Source organism: Dermacentor silvarum, chromosome 1, assembly GCF_013339745.2.
Source record: "Dermacentor silvarum isolate Dsil-2018 chromosome 1, BIME_Dsil_1.4, whole genome shotgun sequence".
In the NCBI taxonomy this organism is placed as follows: Eukaryota; Metazoa; Arthropoda; class Arachnida; order Ixodida; family Ixodidae; genus Dermacentor; species Dermacentor silvarum.
In genome coordinates this window covers 59,584,668-59,606,934 of record NC_051154.1, presented here as the reverse complement: position 1 = coordinate 59,606,934, position 22,267 = coordinate 59,584,668, and the positions used below count along the sequence as shown (strand labels likewise).

Sequence of the window (22,267 nt, the reverse complement as noted above, 5' to 3'; positions counted from 1 at the left end):
CCAGACGCGTCCCATACCTTTGGCGAGGACGGACACTGCCAGGGAACTTCGTCTGCTTGCACGCAAAAAGTCACAAGCTTTCTGGAGTTCAAGTGCCTTCAATTGCCGATTGTATAAGTTGGACCCCTTGCTACGGCTACAACTGCCATCTAGCCTTTCCCGCGGCGAAACAACCTTGCTGTGCCGCTTGTGGCTGGGAGTGGCGTTCACGAACGCTTACTTATATCATATGGGAATGGTCGAGAGCCCGATGTCCGACTCCTGTAGGTGCGCGGAAACCATCGAGCACCTATTGTGTACCTGTCCTGGCTACGACGTACAACGCCTCTCTCTCAGGACAACTTTAAACCAACTGGACTCAAGACCGTTCTCTGAGTCAAAGATACCCGGACCGTGGCTACACCCGCCACTGGCACAAAAAGCGATTCGTGCATTAGTACAGTATTTGAAATGCACCGGTTTAAGAGACCGCTTATAGTGTCCCTGTACATCGTCCCACGTGTACTCAGTACTCACTCTCTCCCTCTTCTCCTATTTCTATTCCCCCTTTCCCTTACCCTTAGTGTAGGCTAGCAAACCGGACGCTCGTCTGGTTGACCTCCCTGCCTTTCCTCTCCTTGCTCTCTCTCTCTCTCTTGTCGGTCCTGGGGCTTCCTTTCAAATCAGACCTGACATAAATAATGACTTCTTTTGATTCTTTCATTTTTTGCGCTCCCTGTGTCTGTCAATATAACAAAGCCACTGGTGCTGGTCGTGCCACACTACTGAAGATAATGAACTCTCGCACTACTGGCACCAATCACTTTCAGATTCAACTGCCAGGAGAGACGGGCCCAGCGTTACGTCAGGACTGAGGCGGTAGGTCACGGTTGTACCTTCATGCCACGGGGCCCCGGTCAAAGCGGAGCAGTACGAGTTCATTCGTCTTGCACCTGCGCGATCGAAGACCAACGTCGCGATGCGTACAAGGGTACAGGCAGCCGTCCCGTTGGGATTTGCAAAACCTCGGCAACCACACAATCTTCAAGATCAATGTAAGATTTTATTCTTAGGCGATGAAGAATTTTCATGCTTGGTAGATGGTAGCAGCTCGGACAAGAAAGCTAAAGTACGAGAAAATCTTGACTTAACACATTTGTGCACGTATCTTAACTTTCTGTGCGACCTCTGCTGTGAATTACGCATGTCGTGTATAATATAATTTGTGTATCTCTTCCCAAAACGACGCTCGATCGGAATAAAAAAAAAGAGGAAAGAACGAAATAAATCAGCTGTGCAATTGCCCCAGTAGAGCTATGCACAAGCATGAGTGACGGCTCCGATAAGTAGGAACTACCGAAAGTTGATCATCCCCCCCCCCCCCCCCAACCTCTTGCCATGGCAAAGTATGTATGAGCGCAGAGATGCTGAGGACTAGAACTTTCGTAAGGTTCACCGGACAAACATTCATACACACACACACACACACACACACGCGCGCACACACACACACACACACACACACACACACACACACACACACACACACACACACACACACACACACACACACACACACACACACACACACACACGCACACGCACACGCACACGCACGCACGCACGCACGCACACGCGAGCGCACGCATCCACGCGCTCACGAACAGCGACGTCAGCGTCATACTCCTTAGGCCTAATGAACGAGGCTATCGTGCTACAGCGGCTGGGAAATCCTCTGGAAGCTTCGTATTCGACGGTTGGCGCTTGGAGACATCCCTCCCAAGGCAGACGATGGATGTGTATCGAAGAAGCCCGGAAGCTCGGCGGGAGAAACCTGCGCGGCGAGCGGCGTCGTTGGAGCAGCAGGTGCGGAGGGGTGGTGAGAAAGAGGCCCCACCGGGGTGTACACAGTGCGTGGGCGAGGGAGGTTACCACCGCAGGTGCCTGACCAGCCGCCGCCGGTGGCGGCAAATGGCCGCCGCGCCATAGTGGCCGGCCGTGAGCGGGCCCGAGCTGCCGACCAACCAGTCGAAATCTGTTGGCTTCCCAAAATACGCGCAGAATGAAACGCAAGACCCGGCCTGTGAGGCACCACCTAAAATAGACCGCTCCAGGCCTAGACGTAAGGCTGATGTCAGGCCGTCGGAAAATAGCCGCTAGTCGGCAGAGCCGAGGGTCGTCTCTGTTTTGCCCTCCTCCGCTCTGACCCTTCTCGAGGATCCCGGGACCGCCCCGGCTGCTCCAAATCTGGCTCGAAGCGGCGAGGAAGCAGGCACAGCCGCAGTCGCAGTGCCCCGTCTCTGCTAAGCCTAAGTCGTGTGGCCGTCCCCGTGGCCAAAGCGCAGGACAACACCGGCGCTGCTGCGTGCGAACAGGCCGGCTTCGTCGGCGTGCTGTGGGCTTTGTCGAATGTGCTGGATTGCCTCGGATCACTCGCACGGAGCGCAAGGTGAGGGCCGTGCTCTGCGCGCGCAAGCAGGTGCCCGCTCGCCGCTGACCCGAGGTACGCTGTCAGCCGCACTGACAGGAGTGTCTGGGGCTGCTCGAGCTGCGCTCAAAATTTTTGCCTGCCATGCCTATGTCGCGTGCACAGGAGTAACCGCGATGCAAGACTCTCTTTTCGTGTGCTTTCTGCAGATGCAATACAGGTTTCTCTTTTTGCGCGTCCAAGAGATTCAGTGTTTACACTGTTGTGTTGTGGATGATGCTGCCCATGTGTGAGCAAACTATTCGGAAATACTTAACAGTTTCTTCGGTGCTAAGCATTCGCTCGAGTAGCAAAGGAGATAAATTGAGCAGTAGGTTTCGTTAAAGCAAGATACGGCTCTCCTTTGAGTTAGCATCGGTTGTCTTCATTATACGATCAAAATGTCATTTGCATGTAAACACGCCGCAGCTAATAAGTACAGGCAATATGCCTCAATATAAATAAGTGGTATACCTATATATGATACTGGTATCTTCGCCATCTAAACCAACGTTAGAAAAATGTGACATCTGTATTCATGGCATTACCTAGGTGTGTGGAAGCATTTTCAACAGTGTAATTGCTTAATGGTCGTAAATAGATATAGTCTGCAAGCATCTCTAGTCGGTTTTGTTGTTGTTATTGTTGCCTGTGTTTATTTACTCAGACATCTGTGAAATAGCCGAGCTTGATCGATTTCGCTACAAATAAGTAGTTCAAATCACAGTCAGGGTTAATCCTTGCTAAAGGTCATCGCTCGGCTTTTTATTCTTGCTAGGTTCTGCATTTTTTCTTGGCAGTGCCCATGTGGCAACACTCGCTTGTCAAGGAAGGAACAATGCTGTTCCTTTGACGCATTTGATCATTTCAGTAAAGCAGTATCTTGAAGAACTGCCGCCATATCTGCTATAATTTTGTGGAAGCCAGTTCGTGTCCGTTACTAATTTCGCGGTGAATTCTCAAATTTTAGGCGTTGTATTTCTTTAGCAGTTATCCTGACCTGCTTTATGTCCTCAAAGGGGAGCTTATCTTGAAGCGCTATAAAGGCAGGCGCAGTGTTTTTTGTATACAGTTTGCATAAGTGCATGTGCAAGCTATGGACTTAGACCATAGTGAATGCCTTGCAACTGCCATAAGACGTTCATTCTGAGCCTGTGCTGGTGTCCACACACGCTGTTTGACCTTGGAATACGTAAGTGATTTTTTTGTGATAAAAATATTTGATTTGATTTTTAATTTAACACGTTGCGGAATAAGACACTATACACAATGAGTAAAACCATGACCAGATAAGAAGTCAATGAATTCCAAAGGTGATTTTTGTTATCCATTTCAAGCCTGAAGTACATCGCCAGTGGAATGAATATTTGCCACCCAAATGCTATATACTAGCAGTTATTTGCTGCATGGAGTTCAGGTTAAAGGCAAAATTACATAGTGTTCGCGTCTTCACTGCGTGATTTTGTTCTTTTTACATCTAAGCAATCCTTATACCTGATATGCGACTTTTCTGTACACTTAAGGCTCTGATCTCAAATACTTTCAAAATTTTCAGAGAAATTATTCACAAATTTCATTTCTTTATTATTACCTTTTGGCTTACAGAATATTGCAGCCGTACTGTCACATGCTTCGCACGAAATGGAGATATATATCTGGCGGTTCAATATGTTTGATCTTCTTGCAAAGGCGGTTTCCTAGCGCAACCAAAATAAAGCACCCTAAATATTTACTTGGCAATATGCCCAGTAAAACACACCATAGCTTTAGTGGTAATCATCTTTATTTGCATGTGAAGTTACTTTGCCGTCTGAAAGTTGTCAACAAAGCTGTATTTACTGATCGTAATGACCCATCAATTCAGTGCTCCAATCGATCTAAGTGATAGCAAAACGCAAGCTGCCCCGCTTCCTGTTAGACTGACGGTTAAAGTTTACACTACGAAAGCGAGACGGGAAGCGCCAATATTCACTACCAGCAGCGAAAGCCGTGTAAACAGTAACTTAAAGAATTGCAGAAATCATTGAGGTTAAAGAAGAAACACGGTGTTTCACTTCCATGCGTTCTACATTAATTCTCTCTACATGCCAGCTGCGTCATAGTGCAACAGATCGTAAGCTGTATCTTGTGTCCTGACATGCCAGACAGATTTCTTAGCTTCGGGCATATGTTTTCCTAAACATCTGGAGCAGCAAAGTTCGGTCGTTCACTGCATTAACTATGCGTTTTCATAGATGTAAAGCTCGCGCACAATGACAAAAAAAAATTCATTTTCCCTTCCTCGATATTCACATATCTCCGATTCCACAGCGACCGCGTCGTATTCTTATTTTTGACAGCGAGAGCAAAACGCTTCGCAGCGGTGACATGGCTCATTCTCTGGTGACCTCACAGGGAACGAGACTCCATTGTCCTCTAGCATTCGTTATTTTCCGTCTCTGCACAGGTTGTCTTGTGGAGCGGTAGGTGTGTCACAGCGGGAAGGAAAAGTAAACGCAACGCAGTTCTGAGATTCTGAACCTGCTGACGTACGATTTCGCGAAATTCAAGAAGCGTTTGTGCCAGTTCGCGAGCGCATCGGCGCTTCTACGGTTGCGCATTCCTTGCAGAGCGCATGCCAGCGCGGCTAGGTCACAACGCCACGCTTCACGTCCAGCGCCACGTGTCTTGTTGACGCCACTCCTCTTTTCTGTAGAGAAAATTATGAATGCGATAAATATTCCTTTCGATGGCTTCTACAGCTCAGGTGGTGAATTCACAAAGATTTTTCTTCGTACGTGTTGCTTGACGTTGGCCAGCCGCCTTTGCGAATGGTACGTCTAACATTAGGACTGGCTGGCATCTGATACTGCTTATGTGCATCTGCACGAGCAGTTGTAGCGTAAGAACGTGATTCTAAATACAGGCCCAGAAGCCGGCAGTTTGTACTTTTTTAGGATGTAGAATCGTAATGATTACTTTTTGTTAATTATTTTAGTCTGAATGTACTCAAAGAACACAGGCATGAAAACAAACAACGAACGTTTTCTAATGTGCGTGCTATACCAACGGTACGCAAATGGTTCACGTATCTTTTTTGTTTAACAACCAGAAACCTCGCATATCTACTAAATCGAGGCGTACATGCTGAATGACCTCATGGGCTCGCGTTGCATCTCCGTTGCTGCCGCGCGCGCAACCATGCATGGTAGCGAGTGCTTCTCTTGCGCTGCCAAAGCGTTCTGCGTTCCAGGCAGTTTATAAAGTGCGGCCGGTATATTTCTGCTCCATGGTGCTCGGCTTCGCCGACGCACTTACCAATGCGTGTTTTATGTTAGTGAAACCGAAGATGGCTTGCTCTCTTTATCCTTGGCTTGCTGCGTTGCTAGAAAAGTGGCGTGAAGCGTCAACGAGGCTGCGGCCGCGAGCGTAGCAACACGGCACGGCACACTCTCGAGGGTTAAAAAGAGATCTGGAGCGCTCGCCCGTATTTTTGGCACCGCCTGGTGGCAGCTCGGGCTGAATGCGCGGCTCGTGTCACGATATGAAAGACCCAGTAATAGCCCGTTCAGGCCAAGCGTTTTCGGGGGGAGGGGACGTGCATGAAGATGTGGCCTTCGCCATCTGGAGCGTGACCAGCTCGTGCGAAAAAAACAAACAAAAAAACTGGAGGTAGATAGGGACGCCAAGGTTGGGCACTGTGCGAGTACCACGCCGCAGCCAATGAGCGAGACCGTTGTAAGCCTGCTTGCTGTGCGAGTTGGAATAACAGTGCTTGAGTTGCAACGCCGCTTTTCGGTAAGCGGTGCACCAGTTTTTGGCCCGTATTCACAAAACATCTCTTACGTAATCTCCGTCCGCGATAAGCTTCCAAGATGCGGATCATCTTGTTATCAAACCGATCGCTATCATGAGCATAGCGAGCGCCCAAATGCTGGCCAATCGGGAAACGCTGTTACGTAAGAGAAGTTTTGTAAACACGGCGCTCATTAGTATTCACCGTGATGCAGCCTCAGTCTGCCTTCTACTGCGTGGGTAAGAAAAAGGCCGAGATGGTGCCAATGTCTAATAACGAAGCTTTCATTCGGAATTCAATGTGCTCTGAGCGTTTTAAATATTAAGTTTTTTGCCATGAGAGTGGGGGAACCTTTACGTAATACAAATACATTACCAATACATTAACGGATTCAGTGAAATTCGCTTAAAGGTTTTTCTGGTTGGCTTTACTTCCGCGACATTCGGCACAACTTAGTTTGAACGCAACAGGGAACGCAAAAGGCAACATATTTCATGTTCACTGAGAACAAGACGCAACGTAAAGCACTAATGAATGCAGGAGCGTTCGCGACCAGGCATTGCCCCTACGACACAAGCAGGTACTCTTGCATCTTAACGCTGATAAAAAATAAAAAACAATGTCTTTATTTTTTCATTGGTGTGAAACCGTGACAGCTGTGCTGAAGGAGTAATGCTGTTGATTTTTCCCCCTTTCACTACACAGTCATAATTAAGCGGCGATACCGCAAGACCTACATAAGGAAATCTCTGTACCAGAAACATCTGTCAACAAGTTGCGGACACACATGATTTTTTTTCTTCATAGTTTTAAGCTTTGATAATTCCTCGAGTGGCTCAGAGGTGTGAACTTAAGAACTGAACAACCTGAACACTACGGAAGATGGATCATGCAAAACACGCTCTATAAGTCGCTTTTGTTTTATCTGCACGAAAGTGGCCTTCATACTTACATTTAATTTCATCTTGAAGTTATGCCACGTAGCAGCTTAAGGGTTTAAAAAAATATCCGCCTATTTCATGCAGGTTTGCCGTGTGGTGACAAACTGGCATTCGGCCAAATTCGTTCAGTTGCAGCCCCGTATGCAAAATATAGTCGCATTTTGTCACTTTATTACGCTGCCTCAAGTGAATGTCGTCTCTGTGGTCGCCTTTACGTACTTCACCACCGAAGAATGAAATTGATATGCTATGACAGGCATGTAATGGTAACCCAAATTTCATTTTTTAACCCTGAATTGCACTCCCACTCGACTATACGCACCTTCGATAAGATAACCTCCAAACTTTTACATGTTCCTTTCTTTCTCATGTACTCAGGGTTTCTAGTACAACAGTTTTTATCAGCTGTGAGTTGGTATAAACGACTGATCCGGCCGTATCGTAAAGGTTCCCAGTTTATAACGGTATCCTCTTCCTTTGCACTAAAAGAAATCAGCCGATATTGTTCCGACACCAATGGAACACGGAAGCACTTTTAAGACGCCTTCTTATTATATTTTTATACACTATTTAGCGGTGACCCATTGGTCAATCCGTATGTGCCTCATTTTGTCATGTGAGCTCTCTGAACTTATCGTAAAAAAAAAAAAACTACCTTTACATTAATGAGAAAAGTCGAGAGAAAACATCGGCGATGAGTGCTAAACACCGATACATATGTATAAACAGACATATAACGTCACGAACGTCTCGACGCGTGCTATATAAATTATTCAAACGCGCTCAGAATATGTGGTCACGTAATTTCGGAACGTTGTTGTACACGTGAGATGGCGCTACCATGGTGCTTCCGTATAGAAAAGGTGGTTTATTTATTTATTTATTTATTTATTTATTTATTTATTTATTTATTTATTTATTTATTTATTTATTTATTTATTTATTTATTTATTTATTTATTTATTTATTTATTTATTTATTTATTTATTTCGATACGATTCTTCAAAGCGGTAAGACAGGAGTGCAGCCCTTCCTACCACGATATGATTTGCTGCATAAGCAAGTTCAGCACTAGTTCCCAGTTCTTCGGCGCTTGCTACTTTTGGAGTACAGGCTTCGTGCAAGCTCTTGCTAGCAGATGAACTGGTACCGCGCTATTGATTACTGGTGCGCAGACGTCATTGCCTGTAGCTTCGGTTAAACACGCTAGTTGGCACACGGAGGCGAGTTACAATTTAAATTCCTATAAACGTTCCCTTTGGTAACGGCTTGTTACCAAAGGAATCCCTTTTGTTCGAGCGATATCCCCTTGCGTTGCGTTTTCTGGCGAAAAAAGTTGTCTGGACCACGACCGCACCGCTGCCACCCCTTAGCATACTATACCGTAATATATAAAGCGTTGACGAAACGAAAGCACCCCGTGGCATTTCTTCGCGGGCTTTTGTCGAAAAGGCTTAATTACTCGTCTGCAGCAAAAAATAGAGCCTGTATTTAGCCGCACCTCTCGTTATCTGCAAAGACCAAGAGGCGCGCAGTTACCGCGCGGCACCACGCACGGCAACTGTTCCCGTTTTCGAGAAAAAGCTCTTACGCCAAAATTGTTCGTAAGAGCAAACCCGAGTCAGTCCTGACGTCTGACATATTATTAGCGAAACCGGTGGGCCTGACGAACTCGGGACGTTCAGGCAAATAAAGAGAAACCACTACGGTGACATTTCTGTTAACCACACTGGAAGACAATTTTGCCCCTACTTTGTTCTCACACAAATTTTGCAACAAGATTGCATTTAAGGGTCCGCGTCGTTCAGTAAGAGCACTTGGTGAATTTCGTTTGCCTGCTTCTTTGAGGAACTACGAAAATACACAATCGAATGCGCACCGAGTCATTGGAGAAGCGAGCATCTGGAGATACGTGCAAGGATGTCGCTGCCTGTCGGCTACTTTTAATACGCTGCTAACCAGGCAAACAACGATGCCCACAGTGCCTTATGGAACAATGCAAACCAAGAACGTTCCAACTTGTTGCGAATTTTCACTCAAAACGAAGCACCTGTTAAGCGCCAAATTTCCCTTTATAGTTGTTGGGATAAAGACCCACGTCAATATATAGCAATTGAAAAAAAGAAGAAGAAAATAAGTGTAAGGGGCAGCTCTCCGTTGCGTTGCCTGTTACGTGATCCGTTCAGTTTTTTTTTTCTTTTTTTGAAGTCAGTAACCAGTTACGTAGGGCGACACACATTGACATTTTATTAAGCGCTTTAGAACGATAACACCGTGGCCAATCACTGCTAGTTCGATAGTTTTGCATGGCATTCGATACACGTGCACGTCGTTCACGTCCTGACGTAAACGACATGTCATGACGTTTACGTCAGGTGACGACACGTCCTTGCTGCTCCACTGCGGGGCCGGACCTTGATTCGGAGGCCACACTCTTGGCATGCGGCCATCGTCATTATATGACATCAGACAAGTGGAACACCTCTCGTATGAGCTCGAATGCATCGTAGAATATGCTTTTTCCGAGGTTTAATACTTTAGGCATCTAAAGTGTGAGCGGTCAAGATAGAAAACCCAAATATTTGTTGAAACTGGCTTACCAACGACACATTGTGCGCTGGCATGCAGGTGCCGAAAACACACCACGAGGCATTTATGACAAAACGTTCGATGTGATTGTTGGTGACAATACATAACTTTTTTGTTTCGAAATGCTTCGAAATATATTAAATAATTTAACTGATATCGATGAATAAGCGTTTAACTTATGTGAACTTTTCAGAAATTGAAGTTGCGAGTAATAGCCCTGTCCCTGCTTTCGTAAATCTGGGCCCGTATTCACAGAAAACTCTTACGCTAAAGTTGTTCGTAAGCGAAAATTCCAGCCAATCCTGATGCTAGACATACTATAGCGAAGGTTGCCGGCCAATGGCAACAGAGCACTTATGAATAAGAGGTTCTGTGAATTCGGCCGTTCTTCTTATGAGCTGTTCTAGCGTGAGAACCTTTCTGTGAATACTGACCTCGTTCGTCCTTTATGTCTACTCGAATGAAATGTCACAATAAAACAAAACAAAAAATCAATAAACACCAAGCGTTGCTCCATATAACTGTGACCACGCACGGGCGTCACATGATTTTATCTATAGGCTCCCAGATATTTCCACGCGTTCTCGTGTTCTTTCGCAAACTGCCGCAAAGGGTACACGATTATTGAATAAAAAAGTAACTCGTACACCCATGAAATAGGTTGCAGTGTTAGATTGTTCGGAGAAATATTTGTAGGGCACTTGTTTAACGAGCCATTCGACCGGGCCAGTCATTAGGAATCCATTGCCGTTCGCGCGAACGCGAAGCAACGACGAGAATGTGCCCAGTTTGGTTATACAAAACAAAACTGGGCTTTTCGCGCGCATACAGGTCTGTTTAACTCGAAATTTCAATTTGAAATCGCTGCCTCTATACCCCTTCCACTGACAACGACCGCCATTTGGGCTTAGACTGTGCGACGACGGGAAATGAGGGGCCACCTCTGTGCACATGTCGTGTGCTTTGAAACAGTTTGGGACCGCATCTGACGTTTTGCTTCGTACGCTTATGCGTCATTTATGCATTATTATTACGCACTCCACTATCCTACTCCTCTGTCTTGGTCTTGCATGATCGTTAGTGTATTAGAAAAAATGAATAATGGCGACATACATGGACATAATTGTCTTCGGTCGGATCGCACACTGACTATCAAGTTGGTTATTTTCATTCCACATGCTTTCAGAGCATCCATAGTAGGGGGCGTAGGAAAGGGAAGCGCAGTCGAAGACGACATAGGATTAGGTGGTTTGATGGAATTGGGAAATTTGGAGGCACAAGATGGAATCAGCTGGCGTAAGACAGGTGTACTTGGAGATCGCGGGGAGAGGCCTTTGTCCTGCAGTGGACATAAACAGGCTGACGACGACGATGATTTTGGCCTAAATATCTCCATATAAAGCATTTGATGTATAGTTTGCCATTAGCTCTTCATTGTAAAGGCCACGCAAACTGGCATGTCTTCTTGCATTACTGCGCTATTGCTAACTATTTGAGCAATAGATCTAGCTTTGCAAGCATTATAGACTCCCCACCGCAGCTTGTCGAAAACTTTAGTTGTACACTGGAAGTCATTCATCACCGTCCAGCAAGCATTATCCCGCAAGTATTGTTAAGAAAGGCTTAGTAATAGCGGGTATAGGAGCAAATGAGTGTGAGGGGATGGTGCGAGGAGGCCAGTTACCTTACCCGCAGCAGGGCTTCTCCCATTACCTACGACAAGCGCTAGCAATGCTTTCTTCTCCTATATATGTCATAGGCGAGGGCCCTCATAACATTTACGTCACCACTCCACCTTCTTTCTTCTCTCCCTTCTTTTCATTCTGCGTGACGCATTTCCGGCGGCATTTTGCGTGCTCTGCAAACGGGAATCCGCGAGTTGTTTGGGTTGCAGCTGGCTATATTTGCGCTCAAGGCGGAACGTGCACGTTCCGCCGGCAGCGCAAATATGCTACGCAGAGGCCACAGCAGTGACGTCGTCACTGCTTGCGGTAAGAGCGGCTCCTCCAAGAAGGGCGCGCGGTTATTCGTTTGTACTTACAGCAGTTTTCGCGGATTGCATCGCCGCATAAAACATTGCAGACACAATGATCATCGCGTGATATATGCACCGCAGTTGTTCGTTTGCAATGTCAACTTTAATGAATTGAGTTATGATAGCTACCATGTCACAAGCAAACTTCCTAAGAAATCAGTTCTAGGCCCTTTTCTTATTGTTTGGAAATTACGTTTCGTCGGCAATTGAACATTATTCATTCCGACAATACACTGCTGACTTAAATGTTCAAGAATGTCTGCAGTGTTTGCGACTGCATTGAGCTTCAAAAGGCATTTGCGTCACTGTTAGGTTGGTGCACTGATAACATTGTTTCCAAAACTGTGGTAGTGCGCAACATGCGCACAGCACAATATGTGTCGCATTTATTCGCTCTTCGAGGGAGGAGGAAATACGAGAAAGGCAGAAGGCAGGGAGGTTAACCAGGATAACGTCCGGTTGGCTACCCTACACCGGGGGAATGGGAAGAGGGAACACAAAGATGACAGGGAGAGAGAGGAGGGAAGGAAAGAAGAGAAATGAGCGGTTAGTTCGCTGACGCGTGTGTTAGTGCACTAATAGTTAGTGACTAATAGTCATTCGCTCTTCGAGATGCTCCATTGCTCATAGGGCCCACAAACTTTCCACTGGGCCACGACACCAAATTTTCGAACTTCAATTTTTCATTACATATTAAGCCATACACATTCCACAGCAAGCAGGCAAAATTTGGGCGTATTCGGTGCTAATACAAAATTCGTATTTGAATTTTTTATATCGCACTGAAGCCATACAGCAGTCTGGCAACACTGAGTGCTGACAAACTGAAACGGACCCCAGAAACGGCTCCCTCGAAGTAAAAGAAGCCGATCTCAAAGGCCACGTTTTTATTCACTGCAAGCACCGGAAGCTTGGAAAGAAGTCATGATCGCCACGCGTCGTTTCGTTTTTCAAGTGTGCGTCTCGACGGTCTGCTGCTGCTGCTTTTTACTGTGTGAGTGAAGAAAGTGCGGGTACAATTCAACGGCAAAGCTCCTGTATCGCCGTTGGGTGCAAGAGCGTGCATAGCATGCGGAGCAAAACGCCCGGTGTTCCCTAGAACTGCTTCGGGGCCGACGACACCCCGATGACCCGGATTTTCTGACGTCACTTAGTCCTTGCCAAATTGGCGGTCAGTGTCAATGGGAGGGCTTAGAACCAGCGCTTTCAAATTAAACTAATGAGTGAAAATGTGCGCTGAAAGCCCAGTTATTATTTATTTTTTTATTTTGTGTGTATGCGTGTATAATCATATAGGCCCTTCTACTCTCAGTTACAATGATAAACTGAGAGTAATCAGATGACCATGTCATGGGCCGTTTAAGAAAACAAGATCTTTGCACTTTTGGCGTTGTGTTGAATATCATAAGATGCTCACTGCCCTGCAACATTTTCGACGCTTTCTTTCTAAGACGCAGATTTTTTTCTGAATCAGTGTTTCTATTGCGCTATTAAAGCACACCTTTATAGTTCGGAATAAAACATCAATATTGAAACCTCACCTCAGTGATCGTGTCAAAAATCAAATCATTTCAATTTTTACATCGCTTTTGCCAATATGGTGACCATATTCATATTTCAGTCCTTTTAAATGTAAATGTGTCTTAAGCAAATACGCATTAAAACAAATATTTGGTTCCTCTTAAAGCTACTATACACTTCCCAAAGCTCCTTAATCCCATACAATTTACACACCGCAATGATCTGTCAGGCACCCTCCTGCACATGCGCGCGACCTTGTCCGAGATGTCACTGTCTCAGGGCTCAACTTCTAAAAAACATACGCCAGGTTGAGACAATCTTATCTGAATATGTATTCACACAGGCGCAACGCGCGAATTACGCGGCACTGCGAGATGGCGCTGCGTGTTCAGTGGGAAGCGCGAGAGATCAACGCGGCTTAAAATTATGGGGTATTGCGCGCCAAAACCAATATCTGATTATCAGGCGCGCCGCACTGGGGGCTCGGGATTCAATTACGACAACCTCGGGTTCCTTAACGTGCACGAATGCAGGTACACGTGTATTTTAATGACGATAGTCTTTCTTGGGCTACCTAAACGCGGAAAAGCTTCGTCTGTCTCTCTGTCACTCGATTCAACCGCCCGGCCAAAACCAAACATGAAGAGAGGAGGTGCAGAGAGAGAAAGAAAGACAGAGAGCAAGAGTAATAAATAAATAAATAAATAAATAAAAACTCTCTTGGCAAGGCGGAATTCGAGCCCGGGTACCCACGGCCCGAAGGCGAGCGTCACAAGTTATAGCCACTAAGGCTATACACCCGCGCTTGCAGAACATGCATTTATGGGAACCATATGATTGCGTTGTACCAACGATTCTAACAGAACTAACAGAGAGAAAGAGAAAATGAGAGCGAGAGAGAGATACATTTCAAGAAAGAGAGAGAGAAAGAAAGAGAAACACAGATAGAGAGAAAGAGAGAGACAGAAAGAAATGAAAAATGAAACGCTGCAAATGAAAAACATCAACGCGTTAGAAATGGTGTCGAAGAGACGCTACACATTAAAAACAAGTCGACGGAAGCCGCGGCTTTGTAGCCGACTTTAATCCAACAGTAATAAACGGTCCCAACGGAAGGCGCTAAAGCAGGGCGAACGCGGGAAATTTGAATTGAATTCAGCAAAATGTCCATTGCATCCATCATGGGAGGAGTGAGAGGAGAGGGGAAGAGCGTAAGGGGTGGGAGGGGAGAAGAGCGGGTGTCACGTATTAGGGGCGGCAGAAGACTGTCGTCTATTGACGTCAATGGCAGCGAAGCAAGCAGATATGCGGCCATTTTTGCTTTTATTTCACCCTCACTGAAACGTAATCGCCGCCACCGAGATTTCATCCCGTGACCTCGTGCGTAGCAGCGCAACGCCAACGCCACTAAGCAACCTCGGTGGCTGATGGACACGGCTGCAAACGCGCCTCATACAGGACACATTTCGGTGGCAGCAATATGGCGTCTTGCCTCAATGCTGCAATGCTATAATCACAATAACGCCGACATTCATCACGAGATTGGTTCTCTCGGAAATTTGTTTAAGTACGGAGATTGCTGAGAAGACTAGGTACAATTTTATGCAGTGACTCGCCTTCTTTGTTAACGTTCCGTCCGTTTTTTTGTTTTTTTTTGTTTTTTTTTTGCTTTCACTGATGTGTGGGATTGATTGTGCATGCTAAAGCGTCCTTATTAATATTGTTATTTTTAATGCGATTAGCATTCTCGGGAACTCCACTTAGTTTTCGGTATGTTTGTCCGTATCTAACCTTTTACACATGTCCAATGGCCCAAGTTGCCTGCTAGCTCGGTCCACTACGTATGTGCTGGCTGCTGTCTTGCCCAGCAGACAGACAACATGGGTCGCTGGGTACATGCCCCAATAGTCAACTTGCTGCTGGCTACTGTCTGGCCTAGTAGACAAGTTGGGCCACTGAATATGGACCACTGGGTACGTGCCCGAACAGACAACTTTGTCACTGCGTATGCGATATTGGTATTATTAGCCAATCCCCAAGAATGAATGTTCCCAAGTGACACAAGAGGCATGTAGCCTTAAATGTATTTAATCGTGGCGCCCCATCCCCAACAGACACCTCCGCATCGAGTGCGGCCGCTTGATGGATAGTCATTGCAATGAAGTTGCAGCCAGGATACTAGGGATAGTGGGGGTTGCTACGAAGGCTCAACTGGGATGCAGTGATCACAACAAGGTATACTGTGTCGTGGCATCATTCGGCATGGGGCACAATAATAATAATAATAATAATAATAATAATAATAATAATAATAATAATAATAATAATAATAATAATAATAATAATAATAATAATAATAATAATAATAATTTATTTCTGCCTCAAGAAATACAGACAGAGGAGCTGCAGAAAAAGCTGTCCTGGACAGCTTGACTTGGCCGCAGCCCCGAAATACAAAGCAGCCGCGACAGGCAATCTAATCGCAGACATGACGGCTTCATGTTAAAAAAAATATTTCAAAAGTAACAATATAGCAAAAACATAAGACGAAACAAAATGTTATCTGCACTTATATGTGCACAAACCAAATTACTTCGTCCGAAGCGTGATTACACATATTTAAGACAATCGTCAAATAACATGCATGAAATAACAGCACGAATGACAAATAATAATAGACACAATATAAATAGAACAAAGAATACATCCTATGTTAAGCTTAACTGTATTTAAAGATTACTCAATGGTGCATTCTTTTACATATGAATTGCATATGGAACGTATATCTCGTTGGGTACAGGTAAACAAGTTGATGTTAGCCGATTCGTACGCGTTGAGAAGGGAAGGAAGGATGTGTTGCAGGCGCTCTTTCCCCGTATTGATGCGCGATGTTGGCACCAACCAGTTTTCGGGGTGTCTGAAAGGGTAACATCAGAACAATCATCATAAAAACATACAATCACCAATTACACACCCATCATAAGAAATATGGCTAATCCCACTAACGTCGCCAATCATCTGCAATGTATGGATGCACCGCCAATTTTGCCTTTTTACCTTATTTATTTTTAAAGCAAACTTATTTTTTTCTGCATAGAAGTGAAATTGAGCAGCCGGGGGCGTACTTCATCCTACTCCTCTAGTTAGACCCCATTTTAACCCTGGCTGCCTGTCTCTCCAAGTACTGGTTCTTAAGCAAGGCCAAAATAGCTACACAATCACGCGATGGATATAGTGCTGTCAGCGGTGGTTTGCGAAGTGTAACGCGCCGGCAGAAGATAGACAGAGCAGTCGATGACGTCAGCTGTTCGAGTGATCGGTCGTGACGCGCACTGCGCGCTCTTTGTTTTTATTTATTCATATATAAGCTGCCGGCCGCATCTGCAGGCCAAGGCAGCTGGTATCCGTCGGGGGAGAACAAAGCAGGATGTCAGTACAATAGAAAACACAATAATTTACTCGCCATCACGGCCGTACGAAAGTGGATGTCCAGTGAAGCTGTTGAGAACCACCACTACAAGTGCTGAGGGGGCTATGCAATGCTTTATGGCTTTAGAGTAATGGTAGTAATGGGAGTAATGGTAATTTTGACAGCACGACAGCGCCCATAGCGGCGCTGCAACATTGAAATCAGTTGTAGGCTGGTTATTTTATATACGAAAGGCTAGGAATAGCACTGCCCACGTCGCAAGCTGCCGTCGCCGCGGCAGGTTGCGCAACAATAATCTTCACCGGGAAACGTATGCGGGGAGCGCTATGTGCTTCGCATTGTTATCAGGAGTGCCTTATCATCAATTATGTGGTTCGGATGCTTGTTTTGAGCTTGTTCTTTATTGAAACGTATGCTGTTCTGTATGCTGTACGCGTGATTCCAAAGAATGTAGGCACTGTTCGCTTCACTTTGATGAGTGCTTGTAGCCTATACCTTACGGGAGTATGAGCCATTGTATTTTTGCTTGTTTACGGGAGTATTTCAAAAAATTAAATTATGGGGTTTTACGTGCCAAAACCACGATGTGATTATGAGGCACGCCGTAGTGGGGGACTCCGGAAATTTGGACCACCTGGGGTTCTTGCCATTGACGAGTTACTGCTTGTAGCCTCTGCCTTACCCGCCGTGGTTGCTTAATGGCTATAGTGTTGGGCTGCTAAGCACGAGGTCACGGGATTGAATCCCGGAACGAATCGAAACCATCGAAACTCCATAATGTTTGAACCTCTGCCTTACTGGGGTATGAGCCATTGCTCTGCCCTGCAGCGCCACCGGAATCGGCCCACCATTGTTTTCTCTCAACGTTACGCCCCGAAGAAATCGCGGGATCCTATCAATAGACCGCTCTGCTGTAAAATGGCCTCTATAAAAAACACTACTCGCCCCCCCCCCCCCATCATTTGTGAAACCATTAAATTATTCTTAAACCAATATTCACAAGGAAGTAAATGTAGGGACAAAATGACAATAGAATAAATCTGGGCATGACTTCATTAGACAGAGAACAGGATAATTAAAAGTAACAATGCTACACGTAAATGCCGATAACAAACTTCACGTGTACATAGCAAAGCAGGCACACGGACAAGATATTAAACGGAAAATATGACGTCCACCTAATGGTAGCAATTGCTACAAAGGAAACCAGTACGGTTTCCTCGAAAGAAAGGCCTCGCAGTGGAAGAAAAATTCGTCTTTGTCCGGGACTCAAACATGGGACCACCGCCTTTCCAGGACAGCCGCTCTACCATCTAAGCTAACCAGGCGGCTAGCAGATGGCAGGGCGGCAATGTGGTCAAGGACAAGATATGATCAGCACTCAAGATGCACTCGCGAACGTCGAAAATGTACACAAGTCCAAAATGTAAGGCAAACAATTTTTCTTACCCAACTTCAGATAAAAAGTGTTTCAATTCTATAGCTGAGAACGTGTCTGAAGTGGTTTCTGATACGACTTCAGCTGGTAGCTTCTTCCTATTTGACAGTACGAGGACAAAAACACTGCCTTGTTGCAACAGTATTTACTAAGCCACGACCGCTGGATAAAAACTGTCATCTTTTGAGAGCGCAGTTCTTAGGCGCCCGTTCCTGCGGCGAGCGTCGGCGTTGTCCCTCGTAACCTAGCAAACGAGCACAACGAAGGACGAAAGCGAACGCGGAGCGCAGCGGGAGATCAAAGACGTTGATAGCGAAGAGAGCACGACGAGGAATGCGGAGGAGGAGGGTGTAGCGGAACCATGAGGCAGAAAGCGGAGCAGGAGGGTATGGCTAAAGCGTGAGAAGAAAAGCGTAGTGCCGCGCAGGACAGGCTTTGCGGCGGCGATGGCTACGAGATGGCGCCAGAGTAGTGCGCGTCGTCTGTATGGAAACAAAGCGCTGCATGAGAGGAGGTCTGTCTGTGGCGGCTGCTGTGAATCGCACCCACGCGACATCCACGCGTTGCCTCTCGCGATCTCCCAATTAGCGAGGCAGTCGCGCCACACTTCGCTCCGTTTGCAAGGTGCCGCACGAGGCAGCTTGTCAGCGCCAGCCAATATATCGCGAAATGAAAACACGTGCACAGAGCTGCGCGTAAATTTGTCATTAGGAAGTATCGTAATCGTCGGTCAATGTTTTTTTCTAGTTCGTTTATTGGCATCGGTACTGACGTAATCAGTCGCATTGCGACCAACACCACCATTTACAGGGCTAAAGATCAGCTCCGGTCTGTTAATATTATTATTATAATTAATAATTATGTTATTATTATTATTATTATTATTATTATATTATATATTATTAGTATGTTAATATTTCTTCAAGTGGCTAGCCGTGGAAGCGATGATAATCTAGAAAGTTCAGAAATGACGACCGTGGGTTATACCGATTGAATATAAAACAGAGCGCCTTCTTCTGAACGTTTTCCAATGCGTTAAAACTATTTCCAGTCGTAGGATCTCACCACGTCGGCATACTCAAGCGCAGGCCGAATCAAATTTTTGTAAGCTGTAAGTTTAGTCGCTGGACTGGGGCGCTGTGCCGCAAGTTTTTCCGCAGGAACGTATAGTATATAGCGTTTGACACTATATAACCTTAATGTGCGGCTTCCACCTCAGGCTTGTTGAAATTATTACACCGAGGTACTTGTACTTTTACAGCGAAGCTGTATATGGCTAGGTTCTAACCAAAAGTGCGTCCGTTGACAGGGTGTGTAGAAAAAAGTCGCGTCGACAAAATTGACTCCACAGTAGCCTGTTTCGCCGTACACTTTGAAGATTAACATACCGAAACTAGTTCAGTCCTGACAATTCGTTCCAAATGGATACGCCTTGCGAACTCAGCGGCTATAATTCGTAGATTGAAAGATGTGCCGTAAAAGAATTTATTCAAAAGTTAATTAGTCTAATTATATTAATTATTAAATTCGGCGTTTTGATTTACCGTGGAAGTAATGGCCGCCTCATCAAGTAGTTTAGATCAAGGATTATATTTGTGCTATCTGCCACAGGCAATTTTTTTTAAAGTTGGTGCAGCTAAAATGAAACACCCTGTATATGCAATTAAAGCATCAAGACAGACACCCTAATCAAGCATCAAAATTAAGACACCTTAATCCTCCTTCATCCGCCTTAATCGACCTTAATCCACCGTAATCAACCCTAATCCTCCTTAATACACCTTAACAGAGTGGAAGGGCACTACACTTTTTTTCACAGGCACGTCATATGCATACATTACCATATGTACATTGCCACGTCACTGCCATACATATCTACGAGGTCTGTTAGAAAAGTATCCGACCTTATTTTTTTGTGAGCACCTGATGGATATGGAACAAGCGCGCTTGCATCAGCCGACCTTGAACCTTCGTGGGCATGCGTGAATTTTATCCCGCCTGCCGATAACGTCAGTCGCTGGGACGCAGCGTTTGAGTGAGGTAGGGCGCAGTGCTCTCGTCGTTTTTTTTTTTTTTTTTATTGCAACGAAAATGACGGAGCGACTGGCGCAGCACTAGTGCATCAACTTTTGCCAGAAACTGGGCGACAGCCAAGTGGAAACCATTCGGAAGATTCAGACGGCTTTCGGTGACGATGCTATGAGCAGCACACAGATTAAAGAGTGGTACAACCGGTTTAAAGATGGCCGCACATCGGTGGAGAGCGAGCCACGCTCCGGTCGGCCATCAACATGCCGAAATGACCAGGTCATTGCCGAAGTGAAGGCTGTGGTGATGCAGGACCGTCGTATGACTATCCGAAAAATTGCGGAAGCGGTGGGCATCAGCACTTTTTCTGCACATTCTATTATGACCGAAAATTTGGCAATGAAGAGAGTTGCGGCGAAATTCGTGACGAAGCTGCTCACGGTGGAGCAAAAGCAACTTCGTGTTGAAGTCTCACAGGACATGCTGGATTCCACAAACAGTGACCCCGACTTCACGAACACCATAATAACTGGTGACGAGTCTTGGGTGTACGGGTACGACCCGGAAACCAAGTCCCAGTCGTCACAGTGGAAGCATTCCACTTCACCAAGTTCAATGAAGGCCCGCCAAGTGCGCAGCAACGTCAAAGTGATGCTGACTGCTTTCTTTGACTCCCGTGGTGTGGTACACCACGAGTACGTACCACAGGGTCAAAGAATCACCAAAGAGTACTACAGGGATGTCCTCCGTCGCCGACGTGATGCTGTGCGGCGCAAGAGATCGGAGTTATGGTCAACAGGACATTGGCGCATCCATCACGACAATCCTCCTGCACATTCCTCGCACTTGATTCAGACTTTTTTGGTGAAAAACCAGACTCCTGTAGTTCAACAGGCTCCTTACTCTCCTGACATGGCCCCCTGCGACTTCTGGCTGTTTCCCGAAATCAAGAGGCCATTGAAAGGAGCGCGATTTCAGACAAGTCAGGACATTATGGCTGCAACGACAGCTGAGTTAAACTTTATTCCGAAAGAAGCCTTCTCGTAATGCTTCCAACAATAGCAGCACCGCTGGGAGAAGTTTGTGGAGTCCTAAGGAGGCTACTTTGAGGGTGATTAGGTTTCCAACGCTTCAGTTATGCCAGTTTTTTTTTTTTTTTTCTTCAGCCAAAGGTCGGATACTTTTCTAACAGACCTCGTACACATTTGGCAGGATTTAAGACCATTTGGCATTTGGCGCTCCATTATAAAACAACAGAGAGGCAATCAATAAGTGGATTTTGGTAGTCAGAAGCAGAAAAGAAAAAAAAAATAGAAATGGGATGGGGAAATTTCAAGGTCGTTGATCAACAATAAGAATAACAAAGGCCCAAATACGGGCACTTGCGGGACGCCGGAGGAGTAGAAAAGGCAGAAGGCAGGGATGTTATTCAGAAGAGCGTCTGGTCGGCTCTTCTTGGTTGGAGGGGAGGGGAACAGGGGAATAGAAAGATCAGAGAGCGAGGAAGGAACGCAGCGGTGAATTCCGTGCGAATGGCTGGTCCGTGCGAGCGCCACTAAGTCAAAGGCATTCGCACGGACCAGTCGCTTCAAAGAAACACAAAAGTGCCTTGACATTTGCCTTTTCAAATGCTCAGTCATCGGCGCCTACGTAATGGATACGATCATTCAATTAAGGTATGCGACGAACCATGCTTCGATTTTATCATTGTTGCAGACGTATTTTAATTTGTGCAAGACCTTTTGGTGCGACACACGGGCCAAACACTTTCACGAAGTTGAAGAAATTCAGTTCGGCTTGGCCGTATTCTTGTGTGTAGGAGCTGGCTAACTGTTGAAAGCTCACGTAGAAAACCACGTTGTTTTTTTTTACGAAAAAAAATATTATTTCCTAGAAAGTTCGTAATATGTTTACACAAGAAATGCTCCAGAATCTTACTACTGGAGTCTAACAGTGACACTAAATGCGAAAACACTTGTGTACTTAGATTTAGGTGCACGTTAAAGAACCCCAGGTGGTCCAAATTTCCGGAGTCCCCCACTACGGCGTGCCTCATAATCAGAT

General features: G+C 45.7%; 1 protein-coding gene across 1 annotated transcript in view; it reads left to right on the top strand.

Annotated features, from left to right (window-relative positions):
* The first annotated feature begins 2,186 nt into the window (after window positions 1-2,186).
* LOC119464051 (obscurin-like) overlaps window positions 2,187-22,267 on the top strand; it is a 201,139-nt gene continuing 181,058 nt past the window's right edge. The window contains 1 exon segment of the mRNA XM_037724875.2: window positions 2,187-2,428. The gene's annotated coding sequence lies outside the window, so the exon portion shown is untranslated.